General features: G+C 35.1%; 1 protein-coding gene across 3 annotated transcripts in view; it reads left to right on the top strand.

The window, feature by feature from the left end:
* The window catches only part of TMTC2 (transmembrane and tetratricopeptide repeat containing 2), an 842,237-nt gene that overhangs the window by 761,354 nt on the left and 59,155 nt on the right, over positions 1-21,728 (top strand). For all 3 annotated transcript variants that reach the window (XR_003791067.1, XR_003791066.1, XR_003791068.1), the window contains one exon: positions 19,131-19,196. The gene's annotated coding sequence lies outside the window, so the exon portion shown is untranslated. The remainder of the gene's footprint in view (positions 1-19,130; positions 19,197-21,728) is intronic.

Consider the following 21,728-nt stretch of genomic DNA (forward strand, 5'->3'; position numbering starts at 1 on the left):
TTGCAAAATTAGTACTTACAATACCACAAATTAGGTATTATCATTATTTCCATTTTGCAGATAAGTAAGGTGAAGAATAGAGAGGTTAGGTAATTTGTCTAAGTCACAGAGCTAGACAGCTGTTGAGTTGGGATTTGAATTTCTGTAAGTAAACTTAAGAGCAAATTCTCTTGTTAAACTTCCTGCTGCAATCATCACTTTTCCTATGTCAAAGCAGCCATTGCTATGAACTACTTGAATTTCTTGAACCAATTGTTAATTCCTTTTCTCAACGTTACAAACAAAGTCTTACCCTCTAGGCTTCTTGGGGACTAGTCATAACTCTGAGGGGAAAGAATACATTGTGTAAAAAGATATAATCATCATATTTACTTGGGTTGGAAAAACAGTTTTTACTTTGCAAAAGTGATGTTATTAATTTTTGTTTGGCTTAGACAAAAACACATGGACTCAAATCAATACAGCTGTTACTTCTGTAATGTTCAGATATTCTACTGCTGGAAGCGATGATAAATGTAAACTTTTCCTCTTTAGTATTATGTCACAGTTCATTAGAGAGTTAGCAGTCATATTTAACAGTCTTTACATTGGAACATTAGGTTTTACTTATTAAAAATGATCGTTACTTGTAAGGTATTTACTAAATAAAAGCTTACCACGTTTGATTTTCTCCTAAAAAGTAGTGATAGGAAGGTGTATGCCATGGGTTATGCAATTCCATTTCCTTTTAAAACTCTTTACAAGATAAAAATCAGGTCAAGATAAAACTTCTCTCTACAGCCACAGAACTCAAGAAAACACCAGATGTATTTCTAACCTTTAACTTATAATGAGAAAAACCTCTTCCAAATCTGAAGTTATTTTCAGATGGATAAGTATCAATAAAAAGGTCGATTGCCTTTTATATTGTAGGTATTCTCTTTCCATTACTCTATTTGTAATAGTTTTTAACTGAGTTATGAGTCTATCTTACCCCTGTTAGTTTTGGGTTGTATGAATATAGGCAAATAAAAAGATTATAGAATTTCAAAAAACATTTTCATGTATCTCAGTAGAACACAATTGGAGTTCCAGGAGATATTAAGGAAATTGTTGCTCACTCCTAATAATATAAATATATTTGTTTAAGATGGATGGTAGACGGTTTTGGTGATGAGCCATTGGCCTTTGTAAGATTTGGAGAAATAAAATGGCAATCTTTCTCCTTCCAACAGCAGATGTTTCTCTGCTAATATTGAAATAAACATTTCCCTTGGAAACATCTGTCAGAGTAATATGTCTATAATTGAAATGAACACTGAGCATATTAGAATGTGCCAGTTAAAAAACCCACTCATTTACTGGAAAATATGTCATTTAAAAAAAACAGACTTTGAGATAAATTTCCACTGTAAATCTCAGTTAACAATCTTTACCATGAAATGTGTAGAGTATTGCACCACACGGTAGGCGCAAAGCTACTTTTATGTGATATTTAACTTGAAATGCTGAATATATCTATTTATGGATTCTGTTTGTATGCCTTGCCAAACAATATCACTAGTCTCTTATTTTGCATAGTTTTGACTTAACAAGGAACTACAACATTATCTATGAAAAAGTGTAGGAGAGGTATTTAATATTGCGGAAAGTAGGATTTAAAATAAAGAGTCCTCCTTTGCAGGTCTAACATGAAGCTATAGCTCCACAGAGGCTCAAACTAGAAAAAAATAAATTTAATTTCCAAAAAAAAAGAATGTTTTCCCAGAAGTCACATTAAATGATGAAAAAAACTGAAGAAAAGAACTTGGATCCCTTCAGCCAGTTCAATGTGTTGATCTCATTTATCTTATTGGCAGAAATGCTTAGTTAATATGATTCATACTTACAAAGATTAGCTTAATACTAATATACTTTAAAAATTTTATCTACTCTTTCCCCATATGTATCAAAGAATTATAAGATGCTGTTTAAACTTTGGCTTTTTCATGTACACACACATTTTCAAAATCCCCACCTATCATCAAGTTTTCACGGTCACTTCCATTCTGCGGCTCAGGTTCACATCACAATTCCTCACCTCTTAACCAAACAAAATGTGGCAGAGATTCTGTGTGTTCACCTTTTACTCCTAGGCACACAAGTAGACTATATTTTCCAACCTCCTTACAGTTTTACACAGTGGTGGATAAGGGTGATTCTTGTATGTCATTTCAAAACCCAGCTTCTAAAAACCTTTCATACACAATACTTGACTTTCCTAATCTTTATTCAGCAAATAAATGGAGATACTGGACATGGTCTGAGCAAGAAGATATAAAGTGCCTGCCCCTGAATAATCACCTGAAGTGCTTGCCAACAGGAATATTTGCATTGGAGCAAGGAATACATGCACTGTCTGAAGCTGCTAAGATTTTCAGATTTGTTACTACAGCAGCTATAGCATCATTTACTTTATTTCAGGCACACCAGTAAGATAATTACAAATTTTCTCCTCAATCTTTATCTGTATAATGTAATGTTAATTAAAATTCTGAAGTCTCAAAACAGAATCTTAACATTCCCCTCAAATCAGTTCTCCTTTGCAACATTTCTGTTTTTCTGTTAAAAACATCATTCCAGAAGTTAGTTGTCAAAAAAGAAAATATGATGTAACCTCTCTAGTTTGGGATTTTGGTGAGACTGAGAAGAGGGGCATTTCAAAATCTGACCATAGGAGAAATAACTCTTTTACAGGTATTTCATACATTCAGTTGTTAAATTTTAGCAGATATGATTTGGCAGCAAAATCAAATTCCTTATTATAATATTTATACTATAATACATCGCTTTAGAACTTGGCAAGGCAGCTGGCTAAGGCTACAGCAAGCTACTCTATGGTCCAGCATAATATGATTTGAAATTTGTGAGATTATTGTATTAGTTCCTGCTCATCAGAATTCATTAGAATAATTTATTAGTATCATCATGAAAACTATCCAGATATTCATTTCCTGAGTTCACGGCAGTGATCACTCATATGGATATCATTGGGTAGTAAGATATGTAAGAAAGCCTCCAGTCACAAATGAGTCATGCCACCTCAGCACATGTAGGAGATATACGTAATTCTCTCTCTCTCTCTCTCGAAAGCTTATTACAAAGGACTGGTAAGTTTCTACCACTGTGGCAGGGCTGGCAGCTGGGCTACAGTGCCAAATTCTACAGTTAGAGTGCCAAATCCCAGATGTGGCATGATTAAATCCAGTGTCTAATCATTTTGTTATAGTAAATTCATAAATCAGCCTGATTACAGCATGCCCTGTCTTCATGGTGGTTCACGTGTTATAGATTTGCTATAAAATTACTAGTGTGAATTTGTAACCAAAAAGTATTGTTTACAAAAGAAATTTTTCCTCTTCAATATTTTAAAAACTGATTTACATATTCCAATATACCTATTGGAAAAAGCCATGATGTTAATTGGACTTTTCACTATTTTACTATTAGCTTTTTGCTTTCTTATTTAGCTATAATTTTGTTTTCTGGGGTTTTCTTTTTGGCTACTGTAAATTTCTTCTACCTTAGAAGCAAAAGTCAGCTGTTTGAAATTACAATGCTCAAATACCATTTAGGACAAACATTCATTAATTAATTTTCTCAAATACAAATATTAGAGTCGTTTAATACGTACTTTTCAACAAGTTTACAAAAATAGATTCTGTGGCTTTAGGCTATAATAGAAGAAATATTTAGAGTTACAAGTTATTTTAACAACTTGGCCAGGAAGATATATAGAAACATTTTAAGAAAATATATTAAATCATTTTATTTGTTTCTGCATACTCTATTAATGGGCAATAGGACACATTTATTAAACTCTCTTGACAATATGTAATATGTTAAATAAATCATTAAAGCTTGGCTGTAGATCTATGGGTTTTTTGTGTTTTTTAATTAATAATATATTTGCTATAAATATTCTCTTCTAGCCCTTTTCCACATAAAAAAACATACATCTAAAATTTGACTATTTTTCCTTTGAGGCAGTTTTCCTTCCCTATTTTGTCTTTGAATTAAAGTGTTACCAACCCTGATTAATTGGTAGAAAATCTCTGAATTTTTGCAGTTCACTGAAAGGTAATCGTGGAAAGAAAATATGAGGTCCTATTGATCTCATAATTTATCAAACTAGGCAGACACATTTGTGAACAGAGTCACACATGTGAACAGATGTCAACAAATATTATTGGGTGCTTACCTGAAATCCTGCTCTCTAGTTTCTTGGTGAACATTTATTTTCACACCAAAAAAGTTCAGTATCTCCCTAATTACTTACAAACTCTTTCCCTCCTTTCCTCCTATGGATTGTGTTGTCTTCAGAACTATTCTCTCTTAAATAATGAATTCCTCCCAGTTTTTCTCACTAGTCTTGTCTTTCCCCTCAGCACCAGCATGATATATCCAACTCTCTACTCAACATCTCTACTTGGATGGACAAATTTAACATGCCAAAATTGACCTCAATATCCCCCTCCAAGCCTGCTGCTGCCATACTGGTTCCCAGCTCAATAAAAGGCACTATCAGGTTTGCAGTTTTTCCGCCCCCAAACCTATAAGTAATCCTTATATCCTTGTTCTATCGCACTTCACACCCAATCCATCCATAAATTGTTAGTTTCACCTTTAAAGTACACCTATAATCTGACCATTCCTCTTATCTCATCTGCTGCCAATCTCATCCAAATTACCACCTACTCTTGTTTTGACCTCTACGCTAGACTTCTATATGGTCTTACCTATTTTCTACTCTTGTTACACTTAGAGCTTCTTCACACAGCAGTTGAGTAAATCATGTCAATTCTCCCATTGAAAAATTTCCAATGAGTTCACAACAAATTTGTAATAAAATCTGACATCGTGGTGATGTCCTCAAAGCCTTACATGATTCGGCCCTTCCCTCTACTTCTATCTCCTACCTTCTCCCCTTTGGCTAATTTGCTGCAGCCACACTGGCCTTCTTGCTGTTCTTTGAAATGTATAAGTTCAGTCCAGTCCAAGGTATTTGCATTTTTCTGTTTTCTCTGCCAGAATCTATAATCCCCAAACTGAAGTCTACATCCCAAACTTCATTCCTTTTTCTGTTTAAGTATTCTTCTTTTCTGCTCATCCATCATTTAGTTCCAGTCATCACTAATCCCTTACAAAGTTTTCTTTATCGCTCTTACCACTCCCTAAAATTATACAATATTTAGTTTTTCTTTCTTTGCTATGAAGGAATTCAGAGCATATCACCCCAAAATATGCTGCTTTGGCATAGTGATTAAGTTAAAGGCACTTGAGAAACAGCAGGTACAGGAAAGGTACTCTGACCCTCCTTTCCTCTTCCTGAAAGCCAGAGATAAAACTCCCATGTGAAAGGTACCCTTCCTGTACCACAAGGAAGGAAGACATTTTTATCACCAGAGATGGGAAATTGAGGCTGAAAAATCTGTACAAACCAGCCTTGTTAAATTAACCCTTACTTCCTGATCACTTCTCAGCAGTTTATTGTTGTAGGCCAAACTCCTTTGTCTTGTCAATTTTTCACAAATTTATTTTCTTTGTCTATAAGGTATAAAAGCTTTCTGTTCTGGTCACTTCTTCAGGTCTTCATTCTCTTGTAAAGGCTTCCATGTGTATGTAAAACTTTGGTTAAACTTGTATGCTTTTCTCCTGTTAATCCATCTTATATCAGTTTAATTCTTAGGCCTAGCCAGATACTCAGAGAGGATGGAAGAGATGTTCTTTCCTTATACCTACTAGGATTTGACTTTATGAAGTAAGGTCTCTGTCTTCTTGACTGCAGTATCCTCATGGTCTAGAAAAAGTTTCAAGAAATATTTGCTGAGTAAATAAATGACTATATCAAACCATAAATAGAAATTTATATCTTTTCATCATAATTAGTTGATAATGATCCTTTTACTTATTCTAATTAAAGTACAATTTCTCTTTCTACCTCTGTGAGCCATTTGAATAAACATCAGGAAAGGAACTACAGTACATAGGTCTAGCCTTTTCACTGTTTCTCTCTTAATTAACCATGTTGATTTATTTCTAGATCACTCCTCTGACTCAGCTACTAACTAGCTTTTATACATGGAGAGTTAATTTGCTGAACATCATCTACAGCAGTAATTCTTAAACTTTAACATGTATCAGAATCACCTGGAGGCTCATTAAAACAAAAATGGCAGGACCTCAACCCCAGAGTTTCTAATTTAGCAGGTCTGGAATGTGGTTAGAAATTTTGCACTCCTCACTTACCCCCAAGTATTACTTTTTCTGCTAGTCTGGGGCACAATTTGTGAACCACATATCAATAGAATGTCTGGATATGGCCATCTCCTTTTGTTGTTTGACTTTCTTCCAGAGAGACCTTGGGAAACTGTGGTGACAGTTTTCTATAGAACAGGCTAAGGGGTGAGACCTGGGCCCTCCTAGCTGTATATACTAGGTGGAGAAGTGGGCAGTTGTCAGAGAAACTGTCCTGAAGTGTTTTCTGGGCAATATTTCATACTTAAAATTTGACAAAATAAGAAAGGAGTGGCAATAATAAAAGAGGTAGAGATAGAGACAAAGGTAAAAGAATAGGGAGAAGGACAGGAAGGAGGAGGAAGAAGGGGGAGAGGATTTGGAATAACTAGGGTGCTGACATTTGTAGAGATTCTAAAAGTATACAGAATGCCTGAAATGCCTGAAGGAACCAGCTGAAGCTGATTTGGAAAAATTGGTGTTTACAGTAAATTTTTCTATTGTATTTATGGATTCAGATTTAGAGAGGATTACAGTTGATCCTTGAACAATGAGAGTGTTAGGGGTGCTGACACCCCCACCTCATGTGTGGTCTAAAATCCACATATAACTTTACAGTAGGCCCTCTGTATCCGTGCTTCGGCATTTGCTAATTCAACCAACCCTGGGTCATGTAGTAATATAGTATGTATTTTGTGGAAAAAAAAATCCACATATAAGTGGACCTGCACAGTTCAAACCTGTGTTGTTCAAGGATCAACTGTATTGGGGGCATGAGAAAGACCTAAAGAAACTAACACAAAGCAAAGATCTTCCATCTCCATTGTGTTTAGAGGTCTTTATATAATAGGCAGATTCTTATAACCAAAATATGTATTAGTTTTCTAGGGTCATCTTGATAAAGTGCCATGAACTTTGTGGCTAATACAACAGAAATCTATTCTATTATAGTTCTAGAGGGTAGAAACCCCAAATCAACATGGGGGAAAGTCAGGCTCCTTCTTCGCCTTGTCCTAGCTTCTAGGTTGCCTGCGATCCTTGGCATTCCTTGGTTTGCAGTTGCATCACTCCAATCTCTGCCTCTGCCGTCACATGGCATTCTCCCTGTATCACTCATTTTTCATGTTGTTTCTGTGTCTTCTATTGGTGTTATTATGAAAGTTAAGTTGAAACCAAAACTCTTTTGGTAAAAATCTCTTATGTGGTGAAGGAACTAGTTGGGTCTTCCTTTCCTTTGGGTGTGATTCCCCCAAAGACTAGGTTTTCGCAAAGGATCATTTGTGATCTATTTCTTAATATCCCCATGTTGTCTCATGTGTCTGCTCTATGTTCTTTACTCTTTCATTAATCTAAAATTGAGAGTTTTCAATTCTCTGTCACAATTCTTCAGTAAAGCAAAAGTCTCAACAATCAAAATTAATAAATTAATGGACTTTGATGGAAATATGTAAGCTCCCCCACATCCCCGCCATTAACTATAGTAGCCAAACATTTACATATATTTAATGCTTGTTACATATATTTAATGTTTGTTACACTACTAAGTGTTTTATATGTTAACAACCTGATTTAATTTGTCTTCTTGAAATGATGCCTCCTCCACCCCAGCTTTATTATCCTAATCCCAGAGTGGTGTTAATAGCAATGTTGAAACATGAGAAAATCAATTTATTATTCAATAAATGGAATAGGAAAAATATAATTCTGCATCTGTAGATGTTTTGACATTTTTCAAACAGCACTGTGGAGGTGGTTGTCCACCCTTTTTTATTGCGTGCCTTTTTGTTTAAATCACTTTTATTTGTATCCTCCTTATATAACATAATTTATATGAAACAATGGATGAAGAGGGGAATATTTAAGAACATAATTTTTATTTTGCTAAAAATATGACTTAGTTTCCAAATTTTGACTACGTTTGTGTATGACTGTGTGTGTGTTAAGACATCATCTTTAGAAATTCCTGAGTTTAATGAAACTATATTGGGCAAAAGAGTCATTTTTAGTAGTAGACTTTTTTGTTACAGCAATAAAATCAGTTATAGCATAAGCCATTTTAAGTGACTCCTGGTTTCTGTCAAATGTTATTGATTTTTTTTTGACTTGATGAAAATATTTTAAATTTTGCAGAGGTTTTTCCACCGAGAGTCATTTGAGTGCCACAGCCTGCCTCTCATATGTTAAAGCTCTTTATAGCTATGTATAGTATAACAGGTTTATTGGAGAGTCTGAGCTTTATAGGGTACACACTTTAAAAGGATTTATATTTTCTCTAATCATTGCTCCCAACTGTGTGATGTCAAATCTTTCTTCTCTGCTGGGTAGCAGATTTCTTAATGATGTCTTGGGAAGATTCTAGAACTTCTCTCTAAGTTATTAAAAAGTCTAGTTTACAACTCTAATCTCATATCCTCTCCCCATCAAAATTCAGCCCTGGTTTGGGGCCAAAGGACTTGGAGTGGGGAGGAAGTGTGGTCTGCTCTCTCATTTTCTTACTATCACCAGGAGTCAAATGGAAGGTGATAGTATGTCTTTTAGGATACCTCCCCACCTTCTATCTATGCTTTTATGTCTCTAGCTGCTCTAGGAACAGAAAATAAAGAGACAAGTCTCTTTATTGGGCTTGCATGAGCAGTACTCTTTCTTTTACTGTCACCTTCCTTAAGGCTGATGGGTCATCAAAGTCCTGTGTGACAGATATCTAACTGTTGGCTTTCTAATGAAGCACATGGATAAGTTCCTTGGAGGTTCCCATTGTAAATTTCCGTTATTTATTATTATTTATATTTATTTAACACTTAAATAGCTCTTACTCTGTCTTATAACCTGTTATACATGGTTTATAAATATTAAATGATTTAACTATCTGGAGAAACTGAACCACAGTGAAACTGAGGAACTTGTGCAGGATCACATATTTAGTAATCGGCTGACTTGGGATTTAACCCAGGCAGTCTGGCTCCAGAGCTCTTAACTACTATGTTAAACTGCCTTCATGTGGTTGTCTCTGACTTGAGACAACAATTTATAGGAAATTGGTAATAACGGTTTGGAGCTAAAAGTTTTCTAGACTAAAGATATAATTACAGGTTTTGGAGTCATCAATTTATAGTTTTTTATTTTTGAATTATGATTTTTGAATTATGAGAGCAGATGAGATCTCTGAAGGGGAGGACCCAACTGGGGAAAACAGTAATATTTAAAAACATTAAAGGCCTCAGGGAAGAAGACTTTAAAGGACCAGGGAGATATGAAGATTTAGCGTCTACAATACAAGACAATAGCTGGATGTCTATTCCAATGTCACTCTGTAAGTGGCTGTTTCTCATTTATTCAGAGAAGAGGCTAAACCCTTGAATGGGAGGATGATGGAAAAGACATGCCTCAGCTTGCCTAATCCTCAGCAAAACAAACCTTGGAGTTTAAAAACCTACCTCTGTAAAACATTGTTTATGAAAGGTGCGTCAAGGAAGAATTTCCCTCAGACTCAAGCAGTTTAATCAATAATATACCTAGGAAATATCTCGGGAGTTAATTTTTCTTCTCATCACTTATTCAGTGACATTTTAGTGTTCTTTATATACTGGCATCTTGAACAGGTAACTGTCTGCCTGGCCTGAGTCTGCATCGAACACTGAAGTCAAAGGTTAGAGGGTTTCAAATGGAAATGAATAGCTGTAAAATGTTCACATATGTCCAGTGGTTCAAGAATTAGGAAATGGGATTCTGTAATTAGGTCATTCTGGTTTTGCAAGACCAAATTAGGGGCATTCATTTCACAGCTGTACCACATGCCATTGTTAAAATTTGACATTTCAGTATTTGATTCATTTTGAACTTTTTTCCAATGTATGATATGAAATACAGTTCCAAATTTATTTTTGTATTGATGGTTACCCAGTTTTCCCAAAACCTTTTATAGAATGAGCTATTTTTTTCTTTACTAACTTGAGACCCAAATATTTTCATGTATTAAAATATGTTCATGTTAGTGTGTGTATATTTCTGTATGTTTTATTCTACTCCAATAGCCTATTAATGTACTGTCTTCTTTTAATTATGAAAGCTTTATATTATATTTTATATTAGTGGGCTAATGGCCCTAATTGGCTTTCTTTTAAAGAATTTTCCTGGTTATCCATACTTATTATATTTTCCATCTGAGCTTTAAAACAGCCTACTTAGTTTTTTTTTTACATATAATCAATCAATGTGATGCACCATATTAACCAATTGAAGGGTATACACCATATGATAATCCCGATAGATGCAGAAAAATCTTTCAACAAATTTCAACATCCATTTATGATAAAAACTCTCCAGAAAGTAGTAATAGAGGGAACTTACCTCAACATGATGAAGGCCATATATGACAAACCCAGGCCAACATTGTTCTCAATGGTGAAAAACTGAAAACATTTCCTCTAAGATCAAAAAAAAGGCAAGTATGCCCACTCTCACCATATTATTCAACACAGTTTTGGAAGTTTTAGCCACAGCAATCAGAGAAAAAAAAAGAAATAAAAGGAATCCAAATCAGAAAAGAAGTAAAACTGTCACTGTTTGCAGATGACATGCTGCTATACATAGAAAACCCTAAAGATGCTAGTAGAAAACAACTAGAGCTAATCAATGAATCTGGTAAAGTAGCAGGATGCTACTTTAATTAATGCACAGAAAACAACTAGAGCTAATCAATGAATCTGGTAAAGTAGCAGGATGCTACTTTAATTAATGCACAGAAATCTCTTGCATTCCTATACACTAATTATGAAAAATATGAAAGAGAAATTGAGGAAACACTCCCATTTACTACTGCAACCAAAAGAATAAAATACCTAGGAATAAACCTACTTAAGGAGACAAAAACCTGTATGCAGAAAACTATAAGATACTGATGAAAGACATTAAAGATGATACAAACAGATGGAGAAATATACCATGTTCTTGGATTGGAAGAATCAACATTGTGAAAATGACTATACTACCCAAAGCAATCTACAGATTCAATGCAATCCCTATCAAACTACCAATGGCATTTTTCACAGAACAAGAATAAAAAATTTCACAATTTGTATGGAAACACAAAAGACCCCAAAGTGCCAAAGCAATCTTGAGAACGAAAACCAGAGCTGGAGGAATCAGGCTCCCTGACTTCAGGCTATACTACAAAGCTACAGTAATCAAGATATTATGGTACTGGCACAAAAACAGAAATATAGGTCAATGGAACAGGATAGAAAGCCCAGAGATAAACCCACGCACATATGGTCACCTTACCTTTGATAAAGGAAGCAAGAATATACAATGGAGAAAAGACAGCCTCTTCAAAAAATGGTACAGGGAAAACTGGATAGCTACATGTAAAAGAAAGAAATTAGAACACTCCCTAACACCATACACAAAAATAAACTCCAAATGGATTAAAGACCTAAATGTAAGGCCAGACACTATAAAACTCTTAGAGGAAAACATAGGAAGAACACTCTTTGACATACATCACAGCAAGATCCTTTTTGACCCACCTCCTAGAGAAATGGAAATAAAAACAAAAATAAACAAATGGGGTCTAACGAAACTTAGAAGCTTTTGCACAGCAAAGGGAACCAGAAACAAGAAGAAAAGACAACCCTCAAAATGGGAGAAAACATTTGCAAATGAAGCAACTGACAAAGGATTAATCTCCAAAACATACACGCAGCTCATGAAGCTCAATATCAAAAAAACAAACAACCCCATCCAAAAGTGGCAGAACATCTAAATAGACATTTCTCCAAAGAAGACATACAGATTGCTAACAAACACGTGAAAGGATGCTTAACACCACTAATCATTAGAGAAATGCAAATCAAAACTACAATGAGGTATCACCTTACACCCGTCAGAATGGCCATCATCAAAAAAAATCTACAAACAATAAATGCTGGAGGGGGTGTGGAGAAAAGGGAACCCTCTTGCACTGTTGGTGGAAATGTAAATTGATACAGCCACTATGGAGAACAGTATGGTGGTTCCTTAAAAAACTAAAAATAGAACTACCATATGGCCCCGCAATCCCACTACTGGGCATATACCCTGAGAAAACCGTAATTCAAAAAGAGTCATAGGGCTTCCCTGGTGGCGCAGTGGTTGAGAGTCCGCCTGCCAATGCAGGGGACACAGGTTTGTGCCCCGGTCCGGGAGGATCCCACATGCTGCGGAGTGGCTGGGCCCGTGAGCCGTGGCCACTGAGCCTGTGTGTCCGGAACCTGTGCTCTGCAACGGGAGAGGCCACAGCAGTGAGAGGCCCACGTACCGCAAAAAAAAGAAAAAAAAAAAAAAGAGTCATGTACTGCACTGTTCATTGCAGCACCATTTACAATAGCCAGAACATGGAAGCAACCTAGGTGTCCATCGACAGATGAATGGATAAAGAAGATGTAGCACATATATAAAATGAAATATTCCTCAGCCATAAAAGGAAACAAAATTGAGTTATTTGTAGTGGGGTGGATGGACCTAGAGTCTGTCATACAGAATGAAGTAAGTCAGAAAGAGAAAAACAAGTACTGTATGGTAACACATATATTTGGAATCTAAAAAAGAAAAATGTTTCTGACAAACCTAGGGGCAGGACAGGAATAAAGACGCAGATGTAGAGAATGGACTTGAGGACACGGTGGGGGGAAGGGTAAGCTGGGACGAAGTAAGAGAGTAGCATTGTCATATATACACTACCAAATGTAAAGTAGAAAGTTAGTGGGAAGCAGCTGCCTAGCACAGGGAGATCAGCTCGGTGCTTTTTGATCAACTAGAGGGGTGGGGTAGGGAGGGTGGGAGGAAGATGCAGGAGGGAGGGGTATGGGGATATATGTATATGTATAGCTGATTCACTTTATTATACAGCAGAAACTAACACAACACTGTAAAGCAATTATACTCCAATAAAGATGTTAAAAAAAAGAAATTTCAGTTGTCTTTGTCATCAGAGTTTCAAATTTTATAATGGCGAATAACAATATATACTTTGTGAAATGAAATATGATATTTAGAAACATGTAGTCATTTATTTTGTATTGTTGTATGAAAAAGTTCATAGTTGTGAAATGTATTTCTGACTAATTCTTCCTTTTTTACTCTTTACCAGTATATTTTCTCACTGAGGTATAGAATTAATATGAATATTCAAGACACTTTATTAGTGGTTCTTTAAGACTTATATTACACTTGCAGGTGGAAATGCTTTCGAAATTATTTATATCAAACATTATCTCTGTGCTACTTTCTTGTGTGTTGCTATGTTGTAAATGCCATATGGATCTCTTACCATGGCTATAAAGAATTTCTTTTATTAGAGTATAGTTCCTTTACAATGTTGTGTTAGTTTCTGCTGTACAGAAAGTGAATCAGCCACATGTATACATACATCCCCTCTTCCTTCGATTTCCTTCTCATTTGGGTCACCACAGAGCCTTGAGTAGAGTTCCCTGTGCTATACAGTCTGTTCTCATTAGTTATCTATTTTATACACAGTAGTATATATATGTCAGTCCCAATCTCCCAATCCATCCCATCCCCCATTTCCCCCCTTGGTATCCATATGTTTGTTCTCTACATCTGTGTCTCCGTTTCTGCACTGCAAATAAGTTCATCTATACCATTTTTCCAGGTTCCACATATATGCGTTAATGTATGGTATTTGTTTTTCTCTTTCTGATTTACTTCACTCTGTGTAACAGTCTCTATGTCCATCCACCTCTCTATAAATGACCCAGTTTCATTCCTTTTAATGGCTGAATAATATTCCATTGTATATATGTGCCACATCTTCTTTATTCATTCCTCTGTTGATGGACATTTAGGTTGCTTCCATGTCCTGGCTATTGTAAATAGAGCTGCAATGAATATTCCTGCATGTAATTTGTTGAATTATAGTTTTCGGGAATATGCTCAGGAGTAGCATTGTTGAGTCAATGGTAGTTCTATTTTCAGTTTTTTAAGGAACCTCCATACTGTTTCCATAGTGGCTGTATCAATTTACATTCCCACCAACAGTGCAAGAGCATTTGCTTTTCTCCACACCCTCTCCAGCATTTATTGTTTGTAGATTTTTTGATGATGGCCATTCTGACCGGTGTGAGGTGATACCTCATTGTAGTTTTGATTTGCATCTCTCTAATGATTAGTGATGTTGAGCATCCTTTCATGTGCTTTTTGGCCATCTGTATGTCCTCTTCGGAGAAATGTCTGTTTAGGTCTTCTGCCCATTTTTGGATTGGGTTGTTTGTATTTTTTGTTATTAAGCTTCATGAGCTGTTTGAGATTAATCCCTTGTCAGTTCCTTCATTTGCAAATATTTTCTCCCATTTTGAGGGTTGTCAAAAGCTTTTAAGTGTCATTAGGTCCCATTTGTTTATTTTTGTTTTTATTCTCATTACTCTAGGCAGTGGGTCAAAAAAGATCTTACTGCGCTTTATGTCAAAGAGTGTTCTGCCTGTGTTTTCCTCCAAGAGCTTTATATTGTCTGGCCTTACATTTAGGTCTTTAATCCATTTTGAGTTTATTTTTGTGTATGGTGTTAGGGAGTGTTCTAATTTCTTTCTTTTACATGTAGCTGTCCAGTTTTCCCAGCACCTAAATTATTTTGAATGGTACTTTAAAATAATGCCAAATATAAGTGATACAACTGGAAAGAACTTAATATTGTGGGAGTTTAGTACTTTGCAGTAGGAATGTGATAATATTTAATCATTCACTCTTTTATTTTAAGCAATTTTAATTGAGATCACCGCTCAGATATCATTTCATCCACAATATTACTCACCCTTGAATTTTTATATCTTATCAGTAACCACAAATACCATTTATGTGGTGCAGTGCTATTCAGTTTTCACAGCTAGGTTTTTAATATTTTTATGTCAGTGCCGTGGTGTATCTCATAGAGATGCTTCAACAGCTATCTAGACACAATATAAGGCTGATAAATATCCATTATCTTCAGTCATTTCCAATGAAATTGGACAGCTGAACCAAGGGCTTGGGTTAAGAGAAGCAAGTGAATATATTGTACAGCATCATTTTTTATTTCTTTTCAGTTTGATTTTTCTCTGTGATGTGTAGTGAAATAGATTAATGGGCCCAATTCCATTACTGATTAAATGGATTTGATTTGGACCTTTAACAGGAAATTCACAGTAGCAGTCAGTTTCAGATCAAAAGCTTTAAAATAAAAATGAAGGACGTTTTCAGAGGGAATGTGAACTACTAGGCAGTAATATGGAGGGAGACTTGTTTAAATTCAAATGGACCATTTTATTAATGCAAGGATCATGCTGCTACATGTTGCTGATAAGCTGGCATATATAAAGTAGGTATGTTAAATTATGGAAACGCCTCATTTTTAAACCAACTGTTTTTTATTCTTCAAATATATTTTAAATATTTACTATGTGTCAGACATCACCAACTGTTGTTATGGGTTGAATTGTATCTCCCCAGAAAGATATGTTGAAGTCCAAATCCATGGTTTCTATGGAATGTGGACTTATTTAAAATAGGGTCTTTGCAGATATAATCAAATCAAGATAAGGTCGTTAGGGTGGGCCCTAATTCAGACGACTGGTGTCCTTAAGAGGGAAATTTGGACAAAGACACACACAAAAAGGAGGATAGCCATGTGAAGACAGAAACAGACAAGGAGAAAGCCATGTGACAACAGAGGCAGAGATTGAAGTAATGCAGTTGCAAGCCCAGAAACACTATGGATTAACGGCCACCACCAGAAACTAGGAGGCAAGGAAGGATTTCACCCTTACAGGTGTCAGAGGAAGCATGGCCTTGTTGACACCTTGATTTTGGCCTTCTTTGTCTCCAGAACTATTGAGAGAACAAATTTCTGTTCTTTTAAGCCATGTAGTTTGTGGTACTTTGTTACAGCAGCTCTAGGAAACTAACATATAATTATGTATTTTAATATTAGAATACATACTGTATATTTTAATAGGCCTTGGAGAAAGCTAAATGGTTTGATCAATTTATGAAGTAAACTGATGTAATATCTCATTCAAATACAATCATGGCTAGTGATAAATACAGGACTCAGACACAATTACTACATTTAGGGAACTTAAAATATTACTAAAGAAATATATAAGAAAAAAACATATAACAAGAGTATTCCAATATAAGTCTGAAGTTTTCTACTTCATAACAGTGGTACAGATATGACACCATAATAATTGCTAGTGAAGAAGAGACCATCTTGACTATTTCTGTTGACTAGAGATGCTTCATGGAAGAGGCAGCATTTGACTTGAGCTTAGAATAGCTTGGATTTGACTATACAAACCTGGAGGGAAGAACTTGAGGGAACCCTGTGAACAACTACAGAGGCAAAAAGCATATGTGAGTGGGCCATTAAATACCCATGCTCTTGAGTCTAGTCTAAATTACTTTGAGAGTGGCAAGTGCACTGGGCAGAGTTTTGATATTGAAACCAAGTTTTTCCATTCCTTTCTCATGGGCTCAGCCTCTGAGGCAGCAGGAAGTGTTTCTATAAACTGTATCTTCAGGACAGAGATGATAAGAATAAAACAAAAGGGAAAAAAAACAGGGAGTCAAATTCTTCATCTCTCAATGTCTGAAAACCTATGGTGGATACAATGTTTTGAAAAGACTGGATTTTAATTGCAAGAAATTTGTGCTTGAGGTAGAAATGTGTATTTTTCTTTCACTGCCAGAAGCTTCCATTTAAGTATGAAGAGCCAGTGCCTGATGGAATTTGAGCCAAGAATTGATATGTTAGGGTAGGAAAGTGAGGTTTAGACTGATTAGCTTATGGCAAGAGAGATCACAAAGGAATGTGACTAGACCTTAGAAACAATGTTTCTCTGGGAAATGCCCATCCCCTGAATTTTGGACCAAGCCCCAAAAAGTGGAGGAGATGAAGTAAACCTCCAGAAAAGACTAATTACTTGGCTTCCCACAGTATAATAAAGAAATCAGCAGGTTTTATGGGAAAACCCACTATCCAGATTTCACCCAGGATTAGTGTAGCAGTGATTGAAGGAGATTCTTCGTCACATCAGTATGAGTTCAACTATATAAAGTCATGAACTCCCAGAGTAGTGTGGGACAATAACCAATGTTCCTGAGCAACCAATCCCCACCAAAGGTTCAGAATTGTTGGGAGGATCAAGGTACCAGAATAAGACTTATGTTTGGGACAAAGAGGATGTGCATTTTATGGTTCTGACAGTTAAAACAGTGTTATGGAGACATGAACTGGATCAGTGAAGGTAATAGAGTAGTGAGGGCCAGATAAATTTAAACTACATTTCCACGTAGACCAGAGAAGCCAGAAACTGGCATGAGGACCATATGCCTCGCTTCTAATGCTGGGATGATATATAGCTCCACCCTAGGATTTCGATGACTCAGTGAGAAATTAAGGCGAACCACACCTCTGTATGTTTGTGTGTGCTTAGTGATGGTGGTGGTGTGTGTGGGTGGTGGAATTCTGAGAGACTCATTTTTAAAACAGAAATAATTTAATTACCATGAATTGGTAGAGTTAAACATTTTTGATATCCGTGGAATTGGGATCTCAATAACAGTAACTGCAGTTATATACAAAGTTGTATTTTCCGTATCTGATTTTGTGAACTTTTGACTGTATTCGGTATCTACTATGAAAGAAGTTGACACGGAAAGTGCAATAAATGAAAATATACCCAAGGTCCCTTAAATATGTTCCAGTACCCAAATTTAAAGAACACATTGTTTCTGAAATGGAATCTGGTTCTGCCTGTAAAAATGAGCAGGTAATCAATCCATTTTGGTTGCTATGGTCTTGATACTACTGATGTCAAAATCTACCTAATTCAGGAAAACAACCAAAAGGTTTTGATGATTCTGTCAAAATCATAAGGTGATTTTGAGTAAGAAACAATGATCGTGCTTAATATTAATAATTATGATTTTAGCTCAAACAAAATATGGCTGAAATATCACACTCCATAAACCATGTTTCCTATGAGTTCTTATCATTTTTTGACTATAGACAGTTATATGTGTCCCTGGCATATTTAGACCATATTTTCCAAATTCAACGGATGCTTGAGAAATTTCAAAATATTAAAATAAGATACTGTAGCATTTTCTTGGGAGAAAAATACAAGATAGGATTGTGTAGTTAATGTTTTTATTACTAATAAAATCATTTTAGAGATTGATATTGTGAAAAATGAAGTCAGGATAAATTTTTTCACATTATACCTATTATGATAAAATATGGGTAATTTTATATTTTAGAGCAGAATTATTTATATTGTTGATATCCATAATTCTACTTTAAACAGCTTGTGTTTCTGGTTAGTAAAGAACACATATTTTAAAGTGACTTGTGTGATTATTTATTTTTTCCTATTCAGTAATATAAAACATTTGGTGATAATTATGGAATATAATTTGAAAACAAGTACCCATAAAAGGCTAGGTCTATCTTGCTCAGCTCAGCATAGCCGAAACGTTGATTTGAATGCTTTTTTAAAAACTTTTTTGATCTAATTTTTCAGTCTTAATATTTCCTTTGCTCAAGTTCTGCATTTAATGGATAAATATGTGGAATATGTTTTTTCATATTTATGTAGTCTTAGATCATATCTATTAGAATAATTCTCAATTTTTCAAACTCCTGCAAAGTTATTTTTTAAAACATGCATTTTGCTACTTAAGGTGAATATTAAAATCTAAACTTGCCTTTCAGTATTAATGTTTAAATCAGTATGTTTCAAACTTGGAGAAAAGTAATTTAATATACTTTATGTCTAGAAATGTATGCATACTCAAAACTCTCTATTCCCTGCCTTTAAAAATTATCTTATCTTTATTCCCAGGGATGGAGTTCTGCTAGGCTTCTTGCTGGATAAGTGACCACAGCAGGCACAGTTCCAAGGAGCAAGGTAAATCAGATTTGGGAATTTTGGTCATTGGGGGAGTAATGTTTAATGTCAGATATGAAAGTTGAGTATAGAGCAACCAATAGTATGTGAAGCAAGTGATAAAATATCAAATTGACTAGAAGTTTCAAGAACTCAAGGGAGGAATAAGGAAAACACCAGGACTTGACCATGAGCAAGGTAAAGAGGTCAAAACTCTTCTCAGTGGATTATGATTTTGAAGCAAGGGTCCATGTCAACCAGGTCATAGGTAGGTTTAGAATAGAAAAGTTATTTGGAGAAAAAGAATCTTCAAAAGGTTATGTATGGCCTTAGATTCTATACTGATAAGTGACCATTAAAAAAAATGTTTGTGTTGCTATTTTGGCTTTGTGGATCATGATTCTGTTTTCTTAAATTAAAAACTTTGGAACTGCACTTTTCCTTTGCAAAATTTTCCGGTATGACAAAAGACATTGTTATAAAATAGGAACTGAGAAGTATTTACTATGCTTCACACACGTAAGTTAGCTCATGGCCACTTATCAGTTTGTCTTGTTTGGTGAGAGCAAAATCTTCTAAGATGGTCACTCATAAATTATTCATGTAATTTGTAAAACAAGTAATTCTGATTCCTGAGAATTGACCTTACTGTGAAGAATGACAGATTGTTGAAATTGATTCACTAGAAATTAGAGAATATGCTCTGAACTGCTGAGCTCAGTTCAGATTATATAAAATAAATTAGGAAACCAAACCATTTTTTATTCCATTTATTCTTATATAAGTAAGTACACCGATATTTTTAGTGACCACAATGTATACCACATTTTGGGCCATTCATAATATGCTTAATTGACACCTGAATATTTCATGTGAGCACACTAGAAAATTTAATAATAATAATACTATATATAATACATATTAACTATATATAATACCTTTTAAAAATGGAAACTAGATTTTTTATTGAATATATATCTAATTTATATGAATAATGATGCTTTAAGAAATGATTATTCTGTTAATAACAGTAAATTTACAATTAAGACATATTCAAATTCCCATAAAGCGTAATTTATCTCTCTTCAAGGAATGTCTATTTCTGGTATTGACAATAGTTCATTTCTTCAGCAAACAGTAAATAATGGGATGTAAGCATACAGCCATGTTAGAAAGGCACTTTTCCTTAATTTATTAATACAAAGGAAGAGATTTTTCTCAGTGTCCATATTAGTCCTTGTTTCATAGAGGTGCTTTCAGATCTCAGATGAAATGTACTGAAATTTATTCTTTATTACATCTGCTTACTTCATTATTCAGTATTACTTGAGCAGCAATAGACATTAGAGCAACTGTGACATATTGGTATTATAAAAGCAAACAATAGAAGGCCTTTCATCCAAGGAGCTCATAGTATAGTAGGCTATCAAGACCTCTGTGTTAACAGCTAACAGCTGTCATGCTACCTCCATATTAACATCTAACAGTTGAGTGTTAAATGCTTTACATGTATTTATTCCTTATTACAATCCAAAAAGGTAACCCTTTTAATATGTCCCTAATTTTACAGATGAGAAAAGTGGGTCACAGAGAGAGTAAAATAATTAGCTTACAGACACACAACTAATATCAGAGCCAATATTTGAACCCAGGCAATCTACCCAATGTCTGTGCTTTAACCCATATACAAGAGAGGAAAATGCACAGGATGCTATTGGAGCATAGAGAAAATCCATACCAGTCAGATTCAAGAAAATCTTTACAGTGGAGATTCAGTTTAGTTTTGAAGAAGGAATAGGAAGAAGAGCTCTCTGAACAGTGGGAACTATCTGTGTGATAATGTGAGGAATACAGTCTATTTGTTTGAGAACGGCAAGAAGTTCTGTGGGGTTGATTGGAAGTGTTTACATGGGCAAATGGCAGGAAACAGAGCTAGGATTTTAGGGCAGGCATCACGACATGATGGACCCTGGATGATAATCTGATAAATTTGAACTTTATTCTGGAAGCTAGGGGCAACTATTGAAGGGCTTTGAGCAAGGCAGCAATATGATCATGCTTGCCTTTTAGAAAGTTCATCCTGGCAACAGTCTGGAAGAGAATTGAAGAGAGGCTAGTTAGGACAAAAGTGAAGCAAACCAGGCAAAAGTTGATGAAAACCCGAACATAAGTATTGATAGGGGAAGGAAAAGGAGACAAGGGTAAAAAATGTCTAATTTTAGTATTTAAAATGACTCTCATTTTAATAAACACTTTACAGTAATCTCTCTAATTTGTAAGAAGTTCTGTGAGAGAGATTTTATTAGTTATGTTTTATGATGAGGTAATAAGGGCTTAGAGAGGTTAAGTAGCTTACTCAGGGTTTACAGCTAGTCATTGATAGATTTGGGATTCAAATCCATGGCTCACATTCCTTCTAGTCTAAGATGCTGCTTGCCGTAAGTCTTTAAGGACAAAACTTTGCAGATTTCAAATCAAACTGAGAGTAGAATAGTAAATTAGAAGTATGAATCTTGATTAATACTCATGTTTCTAACATGAATATGACTTTTG

The sequence above is a fragment of the Monodon monoceros genome, unplaced genomic scaffold (assembly GCF_005190385.1).
Source record: "Monodon monoceros isolate NGI ecotype Baffin Bay Population unplaced genomic scaffold, NGI_Narwhal_1 Super_Scaffold_6, whole genome shotgun sequence".
NCBI lineage: Eukaryota > Metazoa > Chordata > Mammalia > Artiodactyla > Monodontidae > Monodon > Monodon monoceros.